Source organism: Nyctereutes procyonoides, unplaced genomic scaffold (genome assembly GCF_905146905.1).
Source record: "Nyctereutes procyonoides isolate TBG_1078 unplaced genomic scaffold, NYPRO_anot_genome, whole genome shotgun sequence".
NCBI lineage: Eukaryota > Metazoa > Chordata > Mammalia > Carnivora > Canidae > Nyctereutes > Nyctereutes procyonoides.
The window spans coordinates 13079372-13105335 of NW_026575144.1; positions in this window are offsets into that span (position 1 = coordinate 13079372).

The following is a 25964-nucleotide window of genomic DNA, read 5'->3' on the forward strand; positions in this document are numbered from 1 at the left end:
CTTACACATGTTTTGTTTTTTTTTCAATAAATACAGTGCAGTATTGTAAACGCATTTTCCATTCCTTATGATTTTTTTAAAATATTTTTTTAATCTTTATTTATTTATGATAGTCACAGAGAGAGAGAGAGAGAGAGAGAGAGAGAGAGAGAGAGAGGCAGAGACAGAGGCAGAGGCAGAGGGAGAAGCAGGCTCCATGCGCTGGGAGCCTGACGTGGGATTCGATCCCGAGTCTCCAGGATCGCGCCCTGGGCCAAAGGCAGGCGCCAAACCGCTGCGCCACCCAGGGATCCCTCCTTATGATTTTTTAATAGCATTTTCCTTTCTCTAGCTTACTTTATTATAATAATACAATATGGAATATGTATCACATACAAAATGTGTGTTAATCAACTATTTATGTTATCAACAAGGCTTCCAGTCAACAACACTAGGCTATTAGTAGTTAAGTCTTGGGGAGTCAAAAGTTATAGCTGGATTTTCCACTACATGGTGGGGGTTTCAGGTCGGTGGTCCTAACCCATGCGTTGGGCAAGGGTAAATGTATTCTTTAATTTGAAGTGAAAGTGAATTGCTTTGTTAAAGACACTTCATCCTAACTACCATGACATATTACTTGGATTCTTAACCTAATTAAAAAGACTTTCCACTAAAAAGTCTCACTTACCTTTAATTATATAATAATATAATATTATTATTAGTATAATAATATTCCTATATTATATTAATATAATAATATTCCTATCTAAAAGCACACAATACAGATTTTTATCAGATAGTATGTAGCCATTCTGAAACAATGCTTAAGAGATGCTAGTGATTAGAACAGACCCCATTCACACCAACTGCTCTAAATGACCTTTTCCTTCATATAAAAATGTGTGTGTGTGTGTGTGTGTGTGTGTGTGTGTAAGTACCAGGATAGAAAAATATCAAGAAAAATCAGCTCCTGGATGTTTCCTTTAGTATTTTTCATACTATCAGGTACTGCTTGTGTAAAACTCTTTGGGGATCCATCAGACAATTAAAAAACCAAAAGTTTTCTCTTTTGAAAAAAGTGCTTCCAATTTTATTTTTAAATGTAGCTTCCTAGAAAAGGAAGGTTCTTTATCCAAAGAACCGAGGGCCAAGTAAACTCTTCTCAGCCATTTTTCCAATTAGAAGAATGAAGGAGGGAGGTGTGTTTCCTTCATATACCATTGTTGGTATAGAAGGGGATAAATGGGAGGTAGGACAGCCCTTATTTTTGGTCTGATCTTCATAAAATAATTTATGAATATGCCTTCCTTATTTATCCAATAGAAAAAGCAAAAGTTTCTTGTTGCTCAAAAACCATTCACTACAGTTTGCACCAATAATCCTTTGCTCATACAGAGCAGCCGCAGCTCTGTGTTTTTTGGTCCCTAGCAATGAAGAGTGTGCATGTCAAGGTACTAATAACTTCTGAATGCCACCATGTCGACAAAGCTCTCTCTGCTATACATGTCATATTGAATCTTTACACCATAGGGAGGAGTCACAGGGTGACTGGATAACGGCTATCATCTTTAAAATTTTTTTGAAAGCCTGTTTCAGCACACAAATTCAAAAAAGATAATATTCTGACCAATAAACTTGGACTTTTGACTTTCTGGATCACAAGTTGTAAAAACTTTTGAGTGCATGCATTTCAGAAAATAACTCATTTTTATATTGCTACCTTAACTGTTAGTTTTAGGAAACATACAAATGTGTCTGCCTGTATGAAATGTCATGAGATACCTGTGAGTTGTGTCTCCAGGTAGCAGACAATGAGCTTCCTCTACCTTCACAAGAGCAGCATCTGATGGCAGCTGGTCAAATCATTATCAGTGTGTCTAGACCAGGATTTTTCCAGTTCATTGAAAGTGATTACAAGAAGAACCAGAAAAGGTATTAATGAGCTGGGACACCCACCTGTGGGAGGGAGGAATCCAAAACACCTGATGTTTGTTAGAAGACTACCAATCCAAAGCACATGGTGTGTAACTGTATAGAATGCTTCCAGCAATCCTTACTTGATGGGCCCATATTGGCCTTTAAAAAAAAATAGAATGGGGGGAGGGGCAAGATGGCGGAAGAGCAGGGTCCCCAAATCGCCTGTCCCCACCAAATTACCTAGATAACCTTCAAACCATCCTGAAAATCTACGAATTCGGCCTGAGATGTAAAGAGAGACCAGCTGGAATGCTACGGTGAGAAGAGTTCGCGCTTCTATCACGGTAGGAAGACGGGGAAAAAGAAATAAAGAAACAAAAGGCCTCCGAGGGGGAGGGGCCCCGCGAGGAGCCGGGCTGAGGCCGGGGCGAGTGTCCCCAGGACAGGAGAGCCCCGTCCCGGAGGAGCAGGAGCTGCACCAACCTTCCCGGACGGGCGGAAAGGGGCTCGCAGGGAGGTGGAGCAGGACCCAGGAGGGCGGGGATGCCCTCGGGCTCCCGGGGACACTAACAGACACCTGCGCCCCTGGAGAGTGCGCCGAGCTCCCTAAGGGCTGCAGCGCGCACGGCGGGACCCGGAGCAGCTCGGAGGGGCTCGGGCGGCGGCTCCGCGGAGGGGGCTGCGGGGCGGGAGCGCGAATCCCACAGCGCAGGCCCCGGAGCACAGGGCGCCGGGACACAGCCCAGGATCCGGCCTCCCCCGGGACAGGCAGAGGCCAGGAGGGCCCAGGACAGCAAGGACGCTCCTGCCCCGAGCTGAGCAGATCAGCGGCCCCGCCCCGGAGCCTCCAGGCCCTGCGGACGGAGAACCGAGAGCCCTGAGCCCCGTAGTTCCTGCGGAGGCTGAATCCAGGCTTCCAGAGTTGCCATAGCAACTGCGACTGTTCCTCCTGGGGCCCCACGGGGTAAACAACCCCCGCTGAGCCCTGCAGCAGGCAGGGGCAGAGCAGCTCCCCCAAGTGCTAACATCTGAAAATCAGCACAGCAGGCCCCTCCCCCAGAAGACCAGCTGGACGGACCAGTGATACTCCCCCGGGTTCCAATACAACTTGTTTTTGGCCACTCTGCACTGAGCAAAATGACTAGAAGGAAAACCTCACCTCAAAAGAAAGAATCAGAAACAGCCCTCTCTCCCACAGAGTTACAAAATCTGGATTACACTTCAATGTCAGAAAGCCAATTCAGAAGCACTATTCTACAGCTACTGGTGGCTCTAGAAAAAAGCATTAAGGACTCATGAGACTTCATGACTGCAGAATTTAGATCCAATCAGGCAGAAATTAAAAATCAATTGAATGAGATGCAATCCAAACTAGAAGTCCTAACGACGAGGGTTAACGAGGTGGAAGAACGAGTGAGTGACATAGAAGATAAGTTAATGGCAAAGAGGGAAACTGAGGAAAAAAGAGACAATCAATTAAGGGACCATGAAGACAGATTAAGGCAAATAAATGACAGTCTAAGGAAGAAAAACCTACGTTTAATTGGGGTTCCCGAGGGCGCCGAAAGGGCCAGAGGGCCAGAATATGTATTTGAACAAATCCTAGCTGAAAACTTTCCCAATCTGGGAAGGGAAACAGGCATTCAGATCCAGGAAATAGAGAGATCCCCCCCTAAAATCAATAAAAACCGTTCAACACCTCGACATTTAATAGTGAAGCTTGCAAATTCCAAAGATAAAGAGAAGATCCTTAAAGCAGCAAGAGACAAGAAGTCCCTGACTTTCATGGGGAGGAATATTAGGGTAACAGCAGACCTCTCCACAGAGACGTGGCAGGCCAGAAAGGGCTGGCAGGATATATTCAGGGTCCTAAATGAGAAGAACATGCAACCAAGAATACTTTATCCAGCAAGGCTCTCATTCAAAATGGAAGGAGAGATAAAGAGCTTCCAAGACAGGCAGGAACTGAAAGAATATGTGACCTCCAAACCAGCTCTGCAAGAAATTTTAAGGGGGACTCTTAAAACTCCCCTTTAAGAAGAAGTTCAGTGGAACAATCCACAAAAACAAGGACTAAATAGATATCATGATGACACTAAACTCATATCTGTCAATAGTAACTCTGAACGTGAATGGGCTTAATGACCCCATCAAAAGGCGCAGGGTTTCAGACTGGATAAAAAAGCAGGACCCATCTATTTGCTGTCTACAAGAGACTCATTTTAGACAGAAGGACACCTACAACCTGAAAATAAAAGGTTGGAGAACCGTTTACCATTCAAATGGTTCTCAAAATATACCCTAAAAACTATAGAACACTTCTGAAAGAAATTGAGGCAGACACAAAGAGATGGAAAAATATTCCATGCTCATGGATTGGCAGAATTAATATTGTGAAAATGTCAATGTTACCCAGGGCAACTTACACGTATAATGCAATCCCTATCAAAATACCATGGACTTTCTTCAGATACTTAGAACAAGTTATTTTAAGATTTGTGTGGAATCAGAAAAGACCCCAAACAGCCAGGGGAATTTTAAAAAAGAAAACCATATCTGGGGGCATCACAATGCCAGATTTCAGGTTGTACTACAAAGCTGTGTTCATCAAGACAGTGTGGTACTGGCACAAAAACTGACATATAGATCAATGGAACAGAACAGAGAACCCAGAAGTGGACCCTGAACTTTATGGTCAACTAATATACAATAAAGGAGGAAAGATGATCCACTGGAAGAAAGACACTCTCTTCAATAAATGGTGCTGGGAAAATTGGACATCCACATGCAGAAGAATGAAACTGGACCACTCTCTTGCACCATACACAAAGATAAACTCAAAATAGATGAAAGATCTAAATGTGAGACAAGATTCCATCAAAATCCCAGAGGAGAACTCAGGCAACACCCTTTTTGAACTTGGCCACAGTAACCGGAGAAGGACAGTGTATGTTCTCATTCATTTGGGGAATATGAATAATAGTGAAAGGGAATATAAGGGAAGGGAGAAGAAATGTGTGAGAAATATCAGAAAGGGAGACAGAACATAAAGACTTCTAACTCTGGGAAATGAACTAGGGGTGGTGGAGGGGGAGGAGGGCGGGAGGTGGGGGTGAATGGGTGACGGGCACTGAGGGGTACACTTGACGGGATGAGCACTGGGTGTTATTCTGTATGTTGGTAAATTGAACACCAATAAAAATTAATTTATAAAAAATAAAAAAATAGAATAGAAGAATAGAATAGAATAGAATAGAATAGAATAGAATAGAATAGAATAGAATAGAATAGAATAGAATAGAATAGACCAGGGGCACCTGGGTGGCTCAGTTGGTTAAGCTTCTACCTTTGGCTCAGATCAAGATCTCAGGATCCTGGGATCTAGCCCCATGTAAGGCTCCCCACTCAGGGGGGAGACTGCTACTTCCTCTCTCTCTGCAGCTCCCCCTACTAGTGCTCTCTCTCTGTATCTTTAAAAAGAAATCTTTAAAAGATCTTTAAAAAGAAAGAATGATTTCATGCAGTTAGTATTTTATCATGAAGGCATTTCAGGGTTATATAAATACATTATGTATCACATCATAAAGTAAAATATATTCTATAGGTTTTGTCAATTTTTTTTCAGTACTAGTGTAGAGAATAATGTGTGACATATATGTGGCATAAATAAGGTTAAACTAATATTAATTATTATTATAACTACATTTATTAAGTCCTTACTACTTACGAGGCACACAGCACAAATAATATGCATATTCTAAACACTTCATATAAATTTTCTCATAATTCTTTCTAAGATTCCACTGGAGGGACACCTGGGTGGCTCAGTGGTTTAGCATCTGCCTTCAGCCCAGGGCGTGATCCTGGAGTCCTGGGATCGAGTCCCACATCGGGCTCCCTGTATGGAGCCTGCTTCTCCCTCTGCCTGTGTCTCTGCCTCTCTTTCTCTTCCTCTCTCATGAAGAAATAAATAAAATCTTAAAAAAAATAAGATTCCACTGGGGGTACATACCAGTTTTACCATGTTTCACATTACAAAATGTATGAAATAATTATAGGAATAAGTTCTAGACCTAATCTAGACTTTGACTTTGACTAGCAGGGCCATCTAAACGAATCTCTTTTTATTCTGATGTCCAAATTCCTTATCTTTAAAGGAAAATTAGGATTCTTTCACTAATTTACTCACAAGATGCTGTTTTACCCTGACAATACTTGTGAAGGTGCTTTGAAAAAAACAGGTGATATTAAACACATTTATTCTGGTTTTACTAATCTTATTTTCATAAGAGCATAATTTCAAAAATGAACTGAAATTTATCATGGGCATTTTTTAATAATAAATTTATTTTTTATTGGTGTTCAATTTGCCAACATACAGAATAACACCCAGTGCTCATCCCGTCAAGTGCCCCCCTCAGTGCCCACCACTCAGTCATCCCCACCCCCCGTCCTCCTCCCCTTCCACCACCCCTAGTTCATTTCCCAGAGTTAGGAGTCTTTATGTTCTGTCTCCCTTTCTGATATTTCCCACACATTTCTTCTCCCTTCCCTTATATTCCCTTTCACTATGATTTATATTCCCCAAATGAATGAGAACATATAATGTTTGTCCTCCGATTGACTTACTTCACTCAGCATAATACCCTCCAGTTCCATCCACGTTGAAGCAAATGGTGGGTATTTGTCATTTCTAATGGCTGAGTAATATTCCATTGTATCATGGGCATTTTGAAAAATTTCCCAGCGGCAATAATTGTTAAAAAATGAGAACTTGTTAACTAAAATATATTATTGTCTTTCTAAAAAAAATCTTTAAAATTAAGATTATTTAAGAGAAATTCCTGCTCAAAGGTGGCCCAATGAAGATTATAATGGATTAACTCAAATTTTCAAGGATTTGAGATCCCATTCTTTATGTCATAGCCATTCCAGAAGACTGGTGACTTCATAAAGAATACTAGGACTTTTAAGCTCTTACTATCATAATCGCAAAATGGGATATTTAAACAAAAGTGATACATAAAATCCCAATACAAAGTTTGATAATAAATATCGGTGATCCTGACCATCTCATATCCATTAGGATTAGTATTATAACAAACAAACAAAAAAGAAAAAAAAGCCACTACCACCAAACAAACCCAGAAAATAATAAACTTTGGTGAGAATAAGGAGATATTGACACACTCGTGCACTGCTGGTGGGAATGTAGAATGGCACCAAAGGAAAACAGAATGGTGGTGACTTAAAAAATTATAAATAGAATGATGATATGATCCATCAATTAATTCCACTTCTAGGTACACACCCAATAGAATTGAAAAAGAATGGAAAGCAAGGACTCAAAAAGATATTTGTACATGCATGTTTATAGCAATATCATTCACAATAGCCAAGAGGTAGAAGTGACCCAAAATGAATTGACAGGTGAAAGGATAAGTTACTCTGCTTTGAAAAGGAATGAAATTCTGACAGATTCCACATGAATCAATCTGGAGGACAGGATGCTAAGTGAAATAAGCCAGTCACAGAAGGACAAAGACTGTATGATTCCACTTACCTGAGGTCCCTAGGTTCGTCAAATTCAATTCCCCCCAGAGGCTGGGGAGTTAGTTTTTAATGAGTTTAGAGTTTCTGTTTGGGGTGATGAGTCTTGAAAATGGATGGGGGTTAAACATTGCACAGTGGATATACTTAAAACCACTAAATTCTATACTTCAAAAAGGTTAAGATAGTAAATTTCACATAACATAGAAATTTACCACCATTAAAAACAAAATAAAACAAAACTCATACCCTAAAACTTCAACCCTGACTTCTCAGTTTCCAATAAAAATTTCCCTCTTTAAGCAGATTAGTATAAGCAAAGTATTCCCTTTATCAAAAGCTTCAGGGCAGCCCGGGTGGCTCAGCGGTTTAGTGCCACCTTCGGCCCAGGGCGTGATCCTGGAGACCCTGGATCAAGTCCCACGTGGGGCTCCCTGCGTGGAGCCTGCTTCTCCCTCTGCCTGTGTCTCTGTCTCTCTCTCTTCTTGTGTCGCTCATGAAGAAATAAATAAAATCTTTAAAAAAAAAAAAGCTTCAGAAAGTCCCCAATGGCTAAGACACTTAGGACACAGAGGGCTCTTCCAGAATCAATCATAACAGAAGAAATGAGTTCCGGGGCTCTCTCCGCGACATAGCTTTCCCACCGCCAAGTGTGATTACCAAGCTTCAGAGTCAGCTCTTTAAACACCAATTCTATTTTCCTCCAGCTTTTTTTAAAATATTTTATTTATTTATTCATGAGGGACACACAGAGAGAGGCAGAGACATAGGCAGAGGGAGAAGCAGGCTCCCTGCAGGGAGACCAATGTGGGACTTGATCCCAGGACCCCAGGATCACACACTGAGCCGGAGGCAGGCACTCAACCTCTAAGCCACCCAGGCGTCCCTTCCTCCAGCTTCTTGATTGTTTCCAGAAAAACAAACCTATATACTAAGGTTGAGGTTGTCTCTATTTTTTCCCTACTCAATGTTGTTTGTGGAAAAGGAAAGACTATTAAGCACAAAAGAAGAGCATTCGAAAAGAAGTCTTTGAAATGTGTGGCACTTACAGAGCAGCCTGAGCAAGCTTGCCTCTATCCCTTAAGCGGAATCTTAAACGGGACTTTTCATTGCACCTTCCTATATAAAGAGATCTGGTATAATAAATAATGAAGCTGGTAAGTAAATATAGATTCTGTCAAGTTGTCTACTTCTTATTACATTGGTGGACATACTGTTACAATAATGACTATTCGCTGTGTCTATAACTATTCATACCTTTAATAAATCTGATGACTTGAAATTTCCTGTGGATTGATAAAATAATTAAAAATGAATTTAAAAAAACACTAAAAATGAATAAAAAGGAAGCTTGGTGTAGTACTCCTGTCCTTGTTTGCTTTTTAAAATCTGACGTATCTTCAGTTCATTTCAAGGATTATAAGAGTTCACAAGAATCTTAAGTGTATAATCAATTAAAAATTTTAAAATGCACTAAGTAAGTAAATCCTTTAGCATGTTTTTGGAGGGTGGTGGAGAGGGGGAAAGATGTTGTCAAGCTGAACAAATTCTGACAATTTCAGGATTTCCAGAATAATTAACATTTCTTCTATAGAGCTTAGGAGCTAAACCTCGATTACATTTTTTAAAAATACTCAAATTTTGCAGAGTTTTAATTTATTAAATTGACCCTAGTGATCCTCATTACCTCTTTGTTGTTGTTTAGACTGTACAGCTGGATGGAGCAGGGAAGTGAGAATCAGGATAATTGCTCTACCACAGATTCTCAGCCATGAGTGATTCCTACATCACAAGGCACTAGGAGACCTTCTAGTAGACATTTACCAAAACACCTCAGACGTGTTATTGTTTGATGAGCTGAAAGGACCTCAGGTAGGTGAACAATGATTCCTTTTCTCCTGCATGTCCATTCAGACCTTGAGAAGCATTCAGCTGAATAGCGTGGGCCGAGGGGAGGATGTATAATCCAGGGAAAGGGCGGTTAGTTGGACATGCAAACACACATAATAGTAAGTTTAGGAAAAATTGGTACAACAGTGGATGAGAATAAAAGAAGCAAGGTATGAATGAATATTATTTACAAAACGGGGCAAAGGCACAGCATCACTGGCATTGAGTTAGGAGGGTGGCCAGGAGAGAAGGGAAGGAGGCTATTTCAAAATCCCCATGAAAGATACAGTAAGAGTGGCCCATACCTTCCACCCTTTATAAATGAAATCATTTTCAGTCTCCACTGTACTGGGATAACAAGGCTAAAGGGAAATGAGCCTATGAGCTAGCTCCGGTGAACTGGCCTGGCCTCAACTGGGGGTGTTCACAGACAAAGTAATTATCTCTTGCTTTTATTTCTTCTTCTGTACCTGTCCCCTTCTGTATCTCTACCTATGTGATTCTGTACAGGTGCCTGCAGGCTGACATCATCAGATCCTCCTGGCATACTGACGGCCTCTGGGACTGGGATGGCCAGGTGACCTAATCCAGACCAATGGAAATGAGACTTGCTGGGGTCCCAGGAAGAAAGATGCCTTCTTTTTCCTGTTGGATTTGAAAATAAAGTCAGTGTAGGAGCTGGAACTTCTGAAACCAGCCACTACTCCTATGTGCAAGCAGACTGAAGCCTTGTGGAAGGCAGAGCCAAGGAATGAATACATCAGAGGCCTGATTATATCATCCGAGCTCTTGAATCTAGCCATGTCCAAAGTTAGCTCTACTTCCAGCATTTGCAGTCCGTGCAAGCAAATATATTTCCCTTTTACTTAAGCCACACTGAGTGGGTTTTATTCTGGCATATGCAAATAAATCTCCAAGGCTGTATTTGATGAAATGGGATGAACAGAGAACCAAACTGGACAGAGAAAACAGAACACACACAAGAGTATCCGATGCTCATGTTTGTAACTTAGGTCAAATGTCCAAATGTGACAAATTTCAAATTATTCTCTTTGGGGAAAAAACATTCTCAGACTATCTATCCCATTAGCTATAGCAGGAGTTTAAAAGTGAGTCTAGATTATTCAAAGAACAGTAGACAGTAAGATTAATTGGTAAAGAGATTCTTCAGGTTTGAAGTAAAATGTTCGACCATGTTCCATGTGGATTATTTGATAAGATTTTATGAAGTCATCTTCCTTATCAACTTTCTCACCTGTACAGGCAGGCTTCAGGATTGCTCCCCTACAAGAAAGAACTTTCACACTTTTACAAATTCTTGGGATTAATTTTCTCCATGGGAGCAATAGCCACAGAGACAGAGTTGGGATCTGTGATCTCTGGATCTGCTTCAGGGATGAATTTCAATAGAACGCTCAGGCTTCGGTTTTAAGTTATATTTAATTAAATAAGCAATACATTTAACTTAATTAACTAACATCTGATGAAAATGACCACATAAGACACAGCCTGGAGGAGACTGATACTTTGTTGATTCTCCTTTCCTGTTCGGAGACTGAATACAATTGGGAATTTTAACAGCTCGCTTGGGACTGTAGTAGTCATTTTGCAAATGAATGGTAAAGACTTTCATATTTCACTTAAAAGGAATGAATTTAGTGCACTTTCATCCCCTCAAGGTAGCAGAATTACTCATTTTGGAACAGAAGAGATCTTTAGTGTCCTCAGAGCTAGCTCGCCACCCCTGTGCTGCACACATCTGCTTGACGCGCAGGCCCTGTTCCTTATGATCTTACCCCTGCAAGCCCTTCTATTAGCCAGGTCTTCCCTTCTGTATTCAGTTTCTACCTACTAGATCCATGACAGTTACTTTCTCTCATCAACTTGATAGAGCCTCAGGGTGCCAAGATATTTGATCAAATATTATCCTGGTATTTCTGTGAGGGCAGTTTTATATGTGACCCATAGGCATCAGTAAACTGAATAAAGCAGAAGCCCTGCCTCCAGCCCTCCACCCCTGCTATGTGAGTGGGCCCCAGTCCAACCCATTGAAGGCCTGAATAGAACCAAAGGCTGACCCTCATCCCAAGTCACAGGGTTCCTGCTGCCTGCACACCTGGCTTGGGCTGGAGCAGCGGGTTTCTCTAGTCTTTGGACCCCACTGGACACATGGGCTCTTCCTAGGTCTCCAGCCTACCTGCTCTGCACTGGAACTTACCTCACCAGCTCTCCTGAGTCTCAGGCCTTCAGACCCCGACCTGCAATTAACTGCACACCTATCCTCCAGATCTCCATCGTGCCAGCTACAGACTTTGGGTCTTATCAGCTTCCGTAATCCTGTGAGCAAATTCCCTCCAATAAATTCCTGCCTTCTTATGTTTCTCTCTCTGTATCTATACTTCTATGCATATATCGTCTTAGTTCTGTGTCTCTGAAGAACCCGCATTCAGGGTCCTTCTTGATCGTAAGGGGAAAAAAAGAAGAAAAGAAAAATATTTGAGTGAATCTCGCTGCCTCTTAGAAAAGGAAAATAAATGCATTATTTTATTTGACCCCATGCCACATCTAGCAATCATATTTATTCTCTTCTCTTTTGCTCTGTCTCAGGTGTCAAGGGTCTGTAGCCACACTCCCACTTCTAAATTGCTGGGATTCGGATCCCTTACAAATCTGTCTTCTCCAAGCTCCACAGAAACTGTAGCCTTGAAGGGAATCAATGGCCTCTTGATTACACAGGTCTGTATCCTTTTCAGAATTTATCCTTTCAGCCTCCTCTATGCTAACACAGCTGATAAAATGTTCCTTTAAAATTACAAAAGTTTCACTTTGTACAAGTTGAAATGTTTTGAACAATGCAAAGTAGGAAAAGACCTCACCCATTATCATAATACTCAGAGATATAATCACTGCTGGTATTTTGGATCATATTTTCCCAACAGTTTTCCCATTTTTACACATTGTTTTATTTTATTTTTAAAGTTTTCGAAGTTTATTTTTTTAAGATTTTATTTACCCATTCATTAGAGACAGAGAGAGAGAGAGAGAGAGAGAGAGAGAGAGAGAGAGAGAGAGAGAAGCAGAGACACAGGCAGAGGGAGAAGCAGGCTCCATGAAGGGAGCCTGACGCAGGACTCGAACCCGGGTCTCCAGGATCATGACCTGAGCTGAAGGCGGCACTAAACCGCCAGCCACCGGGGCTGCCCACACATTGTTTTAAATCCAAATTGGGACACATAACATACGATTTGATCACCTGGTCTTTCATATTAAATATACTATGGCTATTTTTCCAGTACGTAAATACTCTTCTGCAACAACCTTTTTTCATGCCAGCAAGTCTGATCACCATACATATTCTATACACTGTATTATTAGAAGAAAGCAAGCTAGATAAAAGAAAATGCTACTAAGGAAATCATAAAGAAGAGAAAATCCATTTACATGACTATATCATATTTATTTTTCATCTTATTTTATTTTTCCTTTCCTTTCTCTGGTGTTCCTCTGTTCTGATTCTTAAATTTCACTTATGAGTGATATCATATGGTTTTTGCCTTTCCCTGACTGACTTGTTTTGCTTAGCATAATACCCTCTAGATCCAACCACATCATTGCAAATAACAAGATTTCATTCTTTTTCATGGCTGAGTAGTATTCCATTGTGTATATATACCACACCTTCTTTATCCATTCATCTGTCAATGGGCATTTGGCTCTTTCCATAGTTTGGCTATTGTGGACATTACTGCTATGAACATTGAGGGGCAGGTGTCCCTTCGAATCACCATGTTTGTATCCTTTGGATAAATACCTAGTAGTGCAATTCCTGGGTTGTAGGGTAGCTCTATTTTTAACTTTTTGAGGAACCTCCATAATATTTTCCAGAGCGGCTGCGCCAGTGTGCATTATTTTTTAAGATCCACATTTAAGTGGACTCAAACAGTTCAAACCCACATTGTTCAGAGTCAACTGTCTTTTTTAAAATTTCCTTTGAAATTTCTAGTAATTCATGACCCCTGAATTATTTATAAGTATGTAGTTTAGTTTCCAAATTTTTGGAATTTCTCATAATCTTTCTGTATAACAACAGGTCAATAAATCAATTGATGTACTGATCAACAATTAGCCAATAGATATCTAGTTTGATTTCATTGAGGTCAGAGAATACAGTCTGTATAATTTCAATTCTTTTACATTTCCTGAAGCTTCTCTTATGGCTCAGGATGTGAGATACACACACACACACAACACACACACACACACTGGTTTATGTGTCAGGGGCACTTGAAAAGAATGTGTATTCTGTTGTTGGTTGGAATGTTCTATAAATGTCAAATAGATCCTGTTCGCTGATGGTTTTGTTGAGTTCTGCTATATTATTGCTAATTTGCTGTGTTGTCTTTCTATCGATAACAGAGAGAAGGGCACTGTAGTGTTTAACTATGACTGTAGATGTGTCTGTTTTTCCTTTTGTTTCTATCAGTGTTCCCTTCACATATTTTATAGTTCTGTTACTTGGTGCATCCACTTTTAAGGCTGCTATATCTTCTCAGTGCATTGACCCTTTTATCATTACATAACACCCCCCATAGTGGGGGGAATTTCTTTGCTTCGAAGTCTACTTTATCTGATATTTACAAAGCCACTCTGCTTTGCTTTGATTTATGCTTTCATGATAGATCCTCTTTTTCATCCTTTTACGTTCAACCTGCCTACATCATTATATTTGAAGTAAGTTTCTTCAGTTGGGCACATAGTGTCATGGTTTATCATCCTCTGTGCCAATGTGTCTTCAAATGTTGTAAGTAAACTAAAGAGCAGGAAGGTCTACTGTATTTATCATTTGCTTACCATGTTCTTTCTACCTTCTTGATGTTCCTGATGTAGGGCACAGTATTTTCTGTGGTGTTTGGCTGGTTATTGTTTTTTGATTTGTTTGGGGTTTTTTTGTAGAGAGGGAGTGGGGGGAGACAGAGGGAGAGAGAGAACCCCAAGCAGACTCCATGCTCAGCACAGAACCCAACTTGGGGCTCGATCTCACAACCTTGAAATCATGACCTAAGAGGAAACCAAGAGTTGGATGCCTAACCAACTGAGCCATGAAGGCCCCCCTTGGCTTGTTATTGTTAAAAATGTTCTGGCTTGCTAGCCTCCATTCCTTCTTTTATCATTTCCTTTCTGCTTTGGGAAGCTCCTTTAGCTCTTGTCCCAGGATAGGTTGACTGGGCACATTCTCTGACTTTTCTTTCATTTGAGAACATTTTGACTTTCCTTTCATTAATAAAAGGATATTTTCACTGGATACAGATTCTTCTGTGTCAGCACTTGCAAAAGATTGGATCACTTCCTTCTGACTTCCAGATACTTGATGAGAAATTGGCTATTTCTGAGTTGTTTTCGTTCTTAGGTAAGGTGTTGTTTTTCTCTGATCACTTTTAAGATTTTGTATCTTTGTTCTCAGAAGTTTCATTACAATATGTCTTGACTTGTATTTCTCTGGGTTCATCCTGTTCCTGTTTGCTCAGCTTCTGGCACCTATAGGCGCGTGTCTTACACTAAATTTCGGAGGTTTTCAGCCATTATTCCCCTGAATATTTTTTCACCCTCTTTCTTCTGTTCCAAATGCCAGTGGCATGGGTGTTAGGTCTTTTGTTATCAAGTCCATCCATGGAATTTCATTGTCCAGTAATATTCTGGAACAAAATTTCCTCACATTCAATAGAATATCAAAACCCAAATTTTAACTGAGAACCAAGGTAATATAGTATTTCCTTGCCTCACTTCACAACAGTTCCTTTCTGTAATTACTGAATTATACTATATATTTTTTGTTATTAGCAAAAGACTGCCAGAGGCCAAATACAGATTGCTAGCAATCTATACTCACTCGACAAACACCAGTGAGCATGTATTGTTGCCCAGGCTCCCACTGGCTCTTGGTGGAATGAGAATGGCCCTTGCTTGTCAATGCTGAGCACAGCCTCACCAGATCATCTGAAAAACCTTTTATTAGATCATTTTAAATTGCCTGAAATCTACTATCAGCATTTTTCCAGATAGATAAAGCATTTACTAGTTGCCAAGATCCACTTATTTGGGAATCACTGGGCTTTTGAAAGCAAAAAACAAATGTAGCAAATGGCCGTGGGCCAGCCTAAGTTTCTATGTCTTAGAAGCTAAACCAACCATGGTGAGAAATAACTAAACAAATGCATTTATCAGTCTGGACCAATTAATCCCCTTATCCCAAAGCAACCGTCCAATTTCAGGCCATGCCACTTTTTTTTTAAAGATTTTATTTATTGATGAGAGAGAGAGAAGAGAGAGAGAGAGGCAGAGACACAGGCAGAGGGAGAAGCAGGCTCCCTGCAGGGAGCCCGATGCAGGATTCAATCCCAGGATCCCAGGATCATGACCTGAGCCAAAGGCAGATGCCCAACCACTGAGCCACCCAGGTGCCCCCAGGCTATGCCACTTAAAATAAAGATCAATTCACTTGCTAAAATCACGCACTACAGTACAGTCTGCTCAATGGTTTAGGGTAGGGCACTGGTTTTCCATATAACATCGCTTTTTGAAACCAGAAAACATGACTCCACTCTGTTTAACGCACCTTCAACAAATCAAAATTCGTAAGATGGATAAAAATCAAGTGCATGGCTCCTTAGCTTAACAAAAATAAGCCTCAGTTACTTAAAATAGTGAAACATTTTTTTAAAAATTACCTTAAAGAGGGGATCCCTGGGTGGCTCAGCGTTTTAGCGCCTGCCTTTGGCCCAGGGCATGATCCTGGAGTCCCGGGATCGAGTCCCACGTCAGGGTCCCTGCATGAAGCCTGCTTCTCCCTCCTCCTGTGTCTCTGCCTCTCTCTCTCTCTCTCTCATGAATAAATAAATAAAAAGTAAATAAATAAAAAATTACCTTAAAGAGGTTAACCCCTTGGTAGAAAAGCACAATGCACCACAGGGTGCTGGGAGTCAGAGAAGTTACTGTCAAGGAAAAGTCACTCACAGGAGATAACACAGGTCTGAAATGCTAATACAATGGCCACTATACAAGGGCACAATAAAGTGCTCATAGTGATAAAGTAATACCATGAACCCTCCTAAAACAATATTATCCTATCTCCCTTTGGTAAAAAACCTGTCAGTGGCTCTCTTCAGGCACAGAATTTGGTGGGGCTCCTTCACTGCCAGGGGCACCTAATGTTTCGAGACTGTCTCCTGCTGACTTCTCATTCTCCAGCTCTGGGATTTGTGGCTCCCTCTACCTGCAGTGTGGTTTCTCGGCTGTGCTAACTGTGTAGGTTCTTACCTCTGCCTGAACTGCCCTTCCTACCTTTCTTTCCTCCATCCCCTGCCTCTGTCTCTTCCCCTTTCTCCTGCTCAAACATGCCTTGTCCTTCCAGTGAACACATCCCTCGAGATCGAACTTAAGGATTCACTTCTCTACAAAGCTTTACCTTTCTTCTCACATCTGATCCATTATTATAACTGGGATTGAGAGGCTGTCTCTTAGCAGATGCTTAGCAAATGTTGAACAAATATAAAAAGATACACAACCCAATTAACTGAGGTGATTGTACAAACTCTCATACTCTGAATTTAAAATTCTCATAACGAGTTATTTTAATATGAAATGTAATTTAGAGCTTTCAATCAAAAGTAATGAAATAAATGTAAAAATGTAATCTAATACTATGTTTTCAGTACTTGTTTAAATTTTCCACACCAAACCCCTCTAAATGTTTTCTGTTGTTGGGGAAGTCAGGATACTGAGACTTTTGTGATTTACTGAAAGGCCCTGAACCTATGGCTTTCTCAAAACTAACTAAGGCAGGTATCCGTGGGTGCCTCAGTGGCTTAGTGCCTGCCTTCGGCCCAGGGAGTGATCCTGGAGATCCGAGATTGAGTCCCACATCGGGCTCCCTGCATGGAGCCTGCTTCTCCCTCTGCCTGTGTCTCTGCCTCTCTTGAATAAATAAATAAAATCTTAAAAAAAAAAAAAGAAAACTGACTAAGGCAAACTTTTTTTCTTTTTCTTCTTCTTCTTCTTTTTTTTTAACCATTAATTGCTTAAATCTGGACCTGTGTGAGCTTGGAACGTTTCCAGGTATATCAACCATCTGACTGGACTGTGTCCATTTCCAGACTCTTATAGTGATTGAAGAGAATGTAAAATGTGATCACTTTCCAATGGTTTCAAATTGAGCTGAATCAAGAAGGATGATGGTCTTTTCTCGACCTTGGTGCCTGTGGGTAATTCATAATATGCTTGGCTGGTGATGACCCAATGTTCTCTCACCAGAAAAAAAAAAAAAAGACAAATGGTATTGATTTTTTAAAAATCACGTAAAACAGAAGATGAGGGAGAAAATGAAGATATACAGGTAGGGATGCTATAGATCTTACTACTCACCTAAATTTATGCTTGGAAAGTGGCTAGGTCAATAGCATGATCCTATACTGGAGCAAATCAGCAAAGCTATCACTTCAGATTTATAGTATTTAAAAGCATCTTGGTTAACTCACACTTCAACCAGATGCAAGTAAAGCTCCCTCTACTATATATGCCTTTGACATTTCCAGAGCACTTTTATGTTACAGACGGTGCCCTGTCACTGTTTTAGTTTGCTAAACTGTAAATGTGGGGAGGTCAGAAATTTGTTCATTCTGGTATCTACAGCAACCAGCACAGTGTTGGCATATGATAGGTCTTCAGTAAATATTTTGAAATTACTTGGTGTCTATAAAATCTCATTGGTTTGTCTCGCTCACTCACTGTTGTATCTCTAGCACCTGAATCAAAATCAACAATGTTGGGAATTACAAATAGATTAGAGATGGCCCTCTCTACTTGTCTGTCACTTTGGAAGTGAGCCACAGTACTATGGGCCTAACACAGTGCCTGACTTCCATTACCTACTCACTATGTGTGCTTTTTCTAATCAGCTTTGCAAAACAAAATGAAGTGTTCAGGTAGAGGAAAAAAAAATACCTTCCCTCATTAGCATACTACGGACCTTCAGAAGAAATATGGCCATCATCAAGCAAATAGGAGAGTTTTCACCTAATAAACATATGCTTATCAGAGCTTTGAAATGCTTATTGATTTGTGATGTTTCTGATAATAGAATGGTAGAAAGCCTGAGAAACCACCCATGCCTCCCTCGAATTATCCAAAGGAGAAAATGGAGCCTCACAAGATTTAAGCAACTGGCCATGGAGACAAAGGTGTGTTGGTGGCTGAGCAGGAGAGGAAATTGAGACCCCCCATCCCCTACTCTGGAGCCTTTTCCATTATACCAGATTGCCCTAATAAAAATTTGTACTTATTAGAAGGAAAATACTAGATTTTCCACTTGTCATTTGTAAATAATTGTCATCTAGAGATTTTTTCCCCCCCAAAAAAAACACCCCATTATTTCTAAATTTAAAAAAAGTTGTTTGGTGAGGGAAAGTTGAAGAAGATAGCTGTATGAGCAGCATCTATTGAATTTTATAATTCCTCATGTGTTTACAGACTTTAATATGAACTTGCAGTTGCAGGTTTATTGTTGGAGCTGCAGGAGACTCTGACATGCCAGGTGTCTGCTGGGACTCTAAATCCTTACTTGTCTTTAAAGATCCACAGGAGGGTCAGGGGTGCAAGAATATCTACGGGTAGGACAGGAATGGTCCTCAAAGGATCAGGAGCCGCTGGCAGGGGAAAGCTGGCCCCAAGGCAGAGAAAGCAGCATGTCTGAAATTATGCCTTGTGGAGGCAGAGGCCAGTGATCAACTAGTATAGTTTGCAGAAGGAAATACTGGAGTCGGATTTCCAGTTTACCACTTCCTTGTTTATCTTGGGCAACATTTAAAATTGTCAAAGTTGGGGATCTCTGGGTGGCGCAGCGGTTTAGCACCTGCCTTTGGCCCAGGGCGCGATCCTGGAGTCCCGGGATCGAGTCCCACGTCAGGCTCCCGGCATGGGCCTGCTTCTCCCTCCTCCTGTGTCTCTGCCTCTCTCTCTCTCTATGTCTATCATAAATAAATAAATCTTTAAAAAAATAAAAATAAAATTCTGAAAGTTTTCATTTCCTAACTTGTAAATGGGTGTGACAGTCACAACGCATATGAAGTATTTATCACAGTCCCTAGCACTTGGTGAGAATAAATTATTGAACGTCCTTAGCTGTAAAATATTCCGTAGGCATAGAAATTTCTAGGGACAAATCTACTCAGTGAAGCCAGGCTCCATTCAGCAGCTACTAATAGAGCTGTGCCTGAGAGAATGCAGAGGAAGGGGTCTTGGACACTCTGACCTCCTACGTCCTGATCCCTCAGCCAGCCCTGAGTACACAGCTGGTGACTCAAGACGACCACCAACGCCACACTTTTTTCTTCCACAAAACTCTGCTGTTCATCTCTGTCACCTAGAGGACAGATTCAGCTCCTTGGTTTACCATCCTGGCAGGCCTCTTTCATGCCTGAGTAGAGCTCAATGTGTACCTGATCTTCTGGGAGCCCTCCTTCAGCTCACAGAAATAAGAAGGTATCATTCCTTTGTTCAATTCTGGTTTTTCTGCACCTGCATTTTCCGTGTGCCCTCCCTGGCTGGAAAGCATGGCTGTCTTTTAAGCTCAGTTCATTTTACCATAGTTGACATTTCTTCTGTTTTTCTTTTTTAAAGATTTTATTTATTTATTCAAGACACACACACACACACACACACGTACACAGAGTCAGAGGCACAGGCAGACGGAGAAGCAGGCTCCATGCAGGGAGCCCGACGTGGGACTCGATCCTGGGTCTCCAGGATCTGGCCCTGAGCTGAAGGCGGCGCTAAACCGCTGAGCTATCTGTGCTGCTCGACATTTCTTCTTTTAAATGGTTGGATTCCACCCACTGCATGCCAAGCAGAAGTGGGGAAGTGCTCATCTCCCCAGGGAGGCAGAAGCTCTTCCAGCAGCTCCCAAGCCTGGAGAACATCACAGAGCCCTGCCTTTCCCTCCTGAGTACCAGTGCCCAACAGGGAGTGAAGAGGAGGAAGTAACTTGGTGTCCTACTTCTTAGAACTCTAAACAAAGGAAAGATGACTGAGAGCTAAGTATTCTTGGAAAATGCATAAATGAGTCATCTTAAATCTGGAGGAGTATTCCGTGAATCCCAAGAATGTCCAGGTACTTCAAGAGGCAAAAGGAAACAAATAGCTAAGTCTTCCCAAGGCTTCAAGGGCAGCAGTCTTGGGACCGGCTTTGGTCACAACGTAAATTGTGTGAAGTCTATTTTATGTGTTTTGTTTTGTTTTTTCTCTTTCTGATTGGGCATCTTGTCTCAGTGAGCCTGTGAACACGCCCTGGGCAAATCTCTGTTCCCAGAGAAAGACAGCTAATAAAGGAGTGTATGCAGTCTTTAGATTTAAGACTAAGTCAAGCTTAGCTTTATCGTTTTGAAGAGAGATTTGGATTTTAAAAGGTGATTATTAGAGAGAACATGCTTCATGCAAAGGAAAGCGCTCAGGTGGCATTTCTGGCCACAGTGAGGGTGGGCTGTGGTGGGGTGGCCCCTCCAGGAACCCCCTCCTTTCCTCCTTTTCCAGGTAGTGGGTGCTCGTTGTCCAGTCTCAGCAGTACAGGTTGCTCTGTTTTTTGTAAAGTAGCTAAAGCTTTCTCAGCACTCTGCTCCCTTCACAGTCACAGACACAGCAGATCAGAGGAACGGAGGTGTTCCCGCGGCAAAACCAGGCCGCCGCCCTTAGATGTCGCTGTTGGACTCATTTTTAATCTGGTTTCCCTTTAAATGCAAGGTGTCCTGTGCTTCTGGAAGGCAAGGCCTTTTGTCCTCGGAGGCTCAGGAGGAAGGTCTCTTTTCTCTCAAAGTGCTGCAGAATGTGTGACTCTTTTTATTTATTCATGAGCGACACAGAGAGAGGCAGAGACGCAGGCAGAGGGAAAAGCAGGCTCCATGCAGGGAGCCCGACGTGGGACTCGATCCAGGGACTCGATCCAGGGACTCCAGGGTCACGCCCTGGGCCGAAGGCTGCGCTCAACCCGCTGGGCCATCCGGGCGTCCCTGCAGAACGTTTCTTCGGGGAAGACTTTACAGGAGGCTGGTGTGAGCTGGTGACGGAGGTGGGAATGATATTTCTTTCTGTTCCTGCCTCCTTGGCTTAGAATGAGCTTGGGGCTGGCTGAACTGCATTCTGCCAAGACGTGACTCCTTCCCCTTTCCCCCTGAATAACTCTTAATTGTTCTTTGGTACAGTGCTCAAAGTACGCTGCTGCCCTGGGACAGTCTGTGACCGCTTGGGGACACGATAGGGAGCTTGTGCCAGAATGTAAGTTGGCAGAAGCACTGAGCCCAAGGTTCAGTTGAGTTCTTTCCCTTTCTTAGCAAGGCTTCCTTGCTCAAGGGAGCCTTGTGTTGATTTACCTTCTGACACTCCTTTTCCGGTCACATATTGGCTCTTGGGTACGTCTGCCTTAGTACAAGACTGATACATCCTCTTCCAGAAACTTCCCATGATTCCTACACGCCCACCTTATCTCCCACCAGGGTCCGAACACCCAGTGAACTCTCCCCTCAATCTTCTGCCTTCCCAAAGTAGTTTACAAGCATCTTAAAATACCCGGGCCTTGACACACATAATATGTGTTTAGGAAATACCTGTTGAAGGAGTAAATGAATGATTATTATTATTATTATTATTATTACATTTCTCTTTCATAGAGTTACCAACTTGGGTAAGAATTTTTAATTACCATTCTAGGTGGCTTTGGTTATTGTACCCCCCATCTTCCTATTATGTGAGGTCGTAAGTAGGATTTTAGAGATAGACCAGATTTAGTCCTTCAAATAAATTCCCCTTTCCACAAATATCACACAGGAACTGGAACTCGATTCAATCCCGTTCGCTCAGATGTGAGCCACCCGTTTATTACCATCATCTGAAGTTGTAAATATGGTAGAGCGTGGTGCTCAGGATGTTTAAATCACACATCCAAGTTCTTGGCTCACTCTCTCCGCCTGTTTCCACTCTGGAATCTTCTCGCAGTCTTGCTTCTGCCTTCTCCCCACTCAGCGATCCTTTGCCAGGATTGTGGGAGTAGAGAAGGTCCAGCAGAAGTCTCAGTCTCTGCTGCAGCTCCCAGGATGCTCCTTCTTTCTTACTGAAGCCCAGGTTTCCTTGAACAAATAACTGGAGTCTCCGGGGCCATGAGACACAGGGACGTACCTGCAACTTGCCAGAAGTGGCCATTTAGGTAGCGTGTTTGATTTTCCCCATGCTTTGCCTCTTTTGCTCATCATAAAACTTCCCACCTAGAGCTCCAAGTTTGCGAATAGCAATGTCCCCACTACTGACTGCATCAAAGCCATGTCTTTCTACCAAAAATAAAAGCATGAAAGAAATGGAAAACCACCCAAGGGGTTAGGGGATGGAGATAAGGGAGAGCTGGTTCAATCAATCGTCTGAGTTGTCACCTTTTGACACAAATCTGTTTGCTCATTTCTTTCTCCAATTTCTGTTTGTTCATCCCACATTTAGGGCATCTGTGTGTGTGTGTGTGTTTCAAGTAAACATTCCAGGTGCAGCTGTAAACTTTTTAAATAGAGCCTCCCTAACCCTCACCTGGCTGACACCTACACATCTGACATTGAAATAACCAGAAGAATCCTTGAGACAGGTGCCGGCTGGGTGGTATCTGACTCCACATGACACAGCAAGGTCAATTAGCTTAAACTTCTATCTGCTGTTCCTGGGAGGAAGCTTTCCTTTGGAATCAGCCTTTCCACCAGAAAGATCCCAGATTAAAAGCAAAAATATCACTTGGTTGTCGGCAGCCTGTGAATGGTTGGCAGAGGAGGTTTTCATTAGAAATAATTATACAAATCTGACATTTGCAAAGTGTCTTTAGAATTTATCAAGCACTTTCATTTTCCTCATCTCTCTTGATCCTTCAAAACAACACACGCTTTATTCAGTTTCAAGGAGGAAGAATTTGAGACTCAGATTTTAGGTCTTTTGTTCTAAATTATACAGACCCCATGCCACATATTCTGATCCCAGTTCTGGCATCTCCCCCGTGTTCGGCCTCCAAAAGCTCCCGTGAGCTAAGGAGCAAATGCTTTATTCATGACAGAGTACTACAACCTGTTTTTCCTGTCCCCAGTCAGTCAGGATGGGTTGCAGGAAAGTGTCTTCCTCAGTCTTCAAGGGCAGAGTCTGCGATCCCACGCCCACTGGTGGCCTCTGCTGCGCCGGCTCCTCCCACTGCCTCATCAGCTCTCTGGATGTAGGTCTGAGCACCTGCACTGGGTCAAGTCAAGTCCACAGCTGCACCATCTGTGGAGCCTTCCCCTCCCTCCAACCTCAAAGATAATGCAATGTGACAAAGAGCTTCTTCCACTTGTCACTTGCCTCTAGGCTACAAGATGACTTTAATGGTTGGAGTAAGGATGGAGTAGAGGCAGTGGAGACCTAACAATTGGAAGAAACGACATCCCTTTCATTTATAAACGACATCCGTTTGCTGTAATTGCTGACAGAACTCTGTATTAGTGGCTGAAATCTTCTTTGAATTAAACGAATAGATCTTGAAATGTCCATTAACCTTATCAGTTGAAGGTAATTATTTCCCTTGGAGCTGTAAGGCAAGCTGAAAAATATTACGTTTTTACACGAAAAAACTTGGCTGAAAATGTCTATTGAAAATTCGACCTAATCTCACAGAATTTGCTTGCAAAGTTTTCAGGAAGAAGGAAACTTAATTATAATTAATATCTGAAAATTGCTTGTCGTTGTACTTGCCTGAGCTATGCCGATATGTCTAATGTCTAAAATCTGAACATTTAATATGCATTTACTGAAAATGGACTTAGATAAAATCTTTTGTTTCCTTTTGTGCTTAAATCATTCAGACCCCAACCCTAGGAAGATTTCAAAGTTAGTTTTAGGTGGAGGTTAGACCAGCTCCCCCCCAAGAGGGCAGTGGAGACAAAAATAAGACTCCCCTTCCTGGGCTCTTGGGCCTCAGGACTTGGCAAGGATTCACAGGCTCTGTGTGAAGCAGGGCAGGACTAAGAAACCAAAACAGGTGGAGATGGAAAAGAAAATGGGAGGATAAGAGAGAAAATTAGGGGCCCTGGACCATGAACTGAGCTGTCACTGCAGACAGGAGGTTGCCCATGCCAGCTATAAGCAGTGGGCCGCCCACCGCTGACCACAGGGCACCTGTGAACCCACACCTACCTGCCGCCAAAGCCATGGAGGCCTCACAAGTGTGGGCCTGCAGCCTGTCATACCCCACCAGGGGGCAGTGTGATCAATAATGAAGAGAGGAGAACCAGCTCCAGGTAGAAGTTTCCAGGGCACCTAACAAGGATCCCCTGGGAGTGCCACACAGCAATCAAAAAGAACCAGCAAGGGGCACCTGGGTGGCTCAGTGGGTTAAGGGTCTGCCTTTAGCTCAGGTCATGATCTCAGGTTCCTGGGATAGAGCCCCCGTGTCTGGCTTCCTGCTCAGTGGGGAGTCTGCTTCTTCCTCTCCCTCTGCCTCCCCGCTGCTTGTGCTCTTTCACTCTGTGTGCCAAATATATAAAGAAAAAAATAACAATCAGATCTCTCCATCCAAATGTGGAATTTTATTCATGAGAGACAGGTGAGCATATTAATCATGTGTTCATAAGAGCCATGTATTATTCAACTTTTTAAATGAAAAATACACATCTAGATGGAGTTCCCCCGATACTCCACACGGTGGCCCTCCATCCCTTGGCAACTTTGCCAAACCCTGCCTTCAGCTTGACAGCTTGGAAATTTAATTTTTTAAAAAAATTTAAATTTAAATTCAGTATAGTTAACATACAGCCTATTATAGGTTTCAGAGGTAGAATTTAGGGACTCATCAGTTGCATACTGGAAATTTAATTTTGTCACTTTTTTCCCCTAGAAGCAAGACACATATTAACTAAGCTCAAATACTGATATTGAAAAGCCAAAAGCCAATTAATTCATTTGAAAATTATTATTACAGAAGCAGTACACCCACATTTACACAACCAGTGGAATTTCCAAGCATCGAGTGGGAAGCCTGCTGGAGTGGAACTCTGGATGAGGTCAGAACAATGCAGGCTGAGGGAGCCAGGATCCCAGGGCAACCAGCTGAGCTGGCTAAGCATCCCCCTCCTGCTGGGGGAGGCTGTGGCCTGGCTGATGGGACCAAAGCACCTCAGAGCGGCGCCCTATGCAGGAGAGAGACTTGTAACCGAGTGGAATTAGTGAATTAGGTCCTGCTTATTCTGGGATCCAAAGTGAGGGTAAACCCAGGTTACTGGTCTCAAGGGGATAGAGCTGCAGTGGGGGACAAGAAATTCTTTTTATAACCTTCTTTTGCAACTGTGGTTTCAGATACATAACTGAATTCCTTTCCTGACTTTGGCAGCTACTATCATGTCAATGGCAAAGCTCCGTACACAGTGATGTCTTCCTCCCTCCACCTCTGGTTGACACCCATGCAGCATCGGGTGTCTACCTGTGGCTCAAGAGTACATGTGGCTGAACGAATGATTGCTCACACTTGTCATTTAATTTCTGAGAGAGGATAGAGGGGCTCTATGTAGAGTCCTGTCTGGGCCTCAGGGTTCATT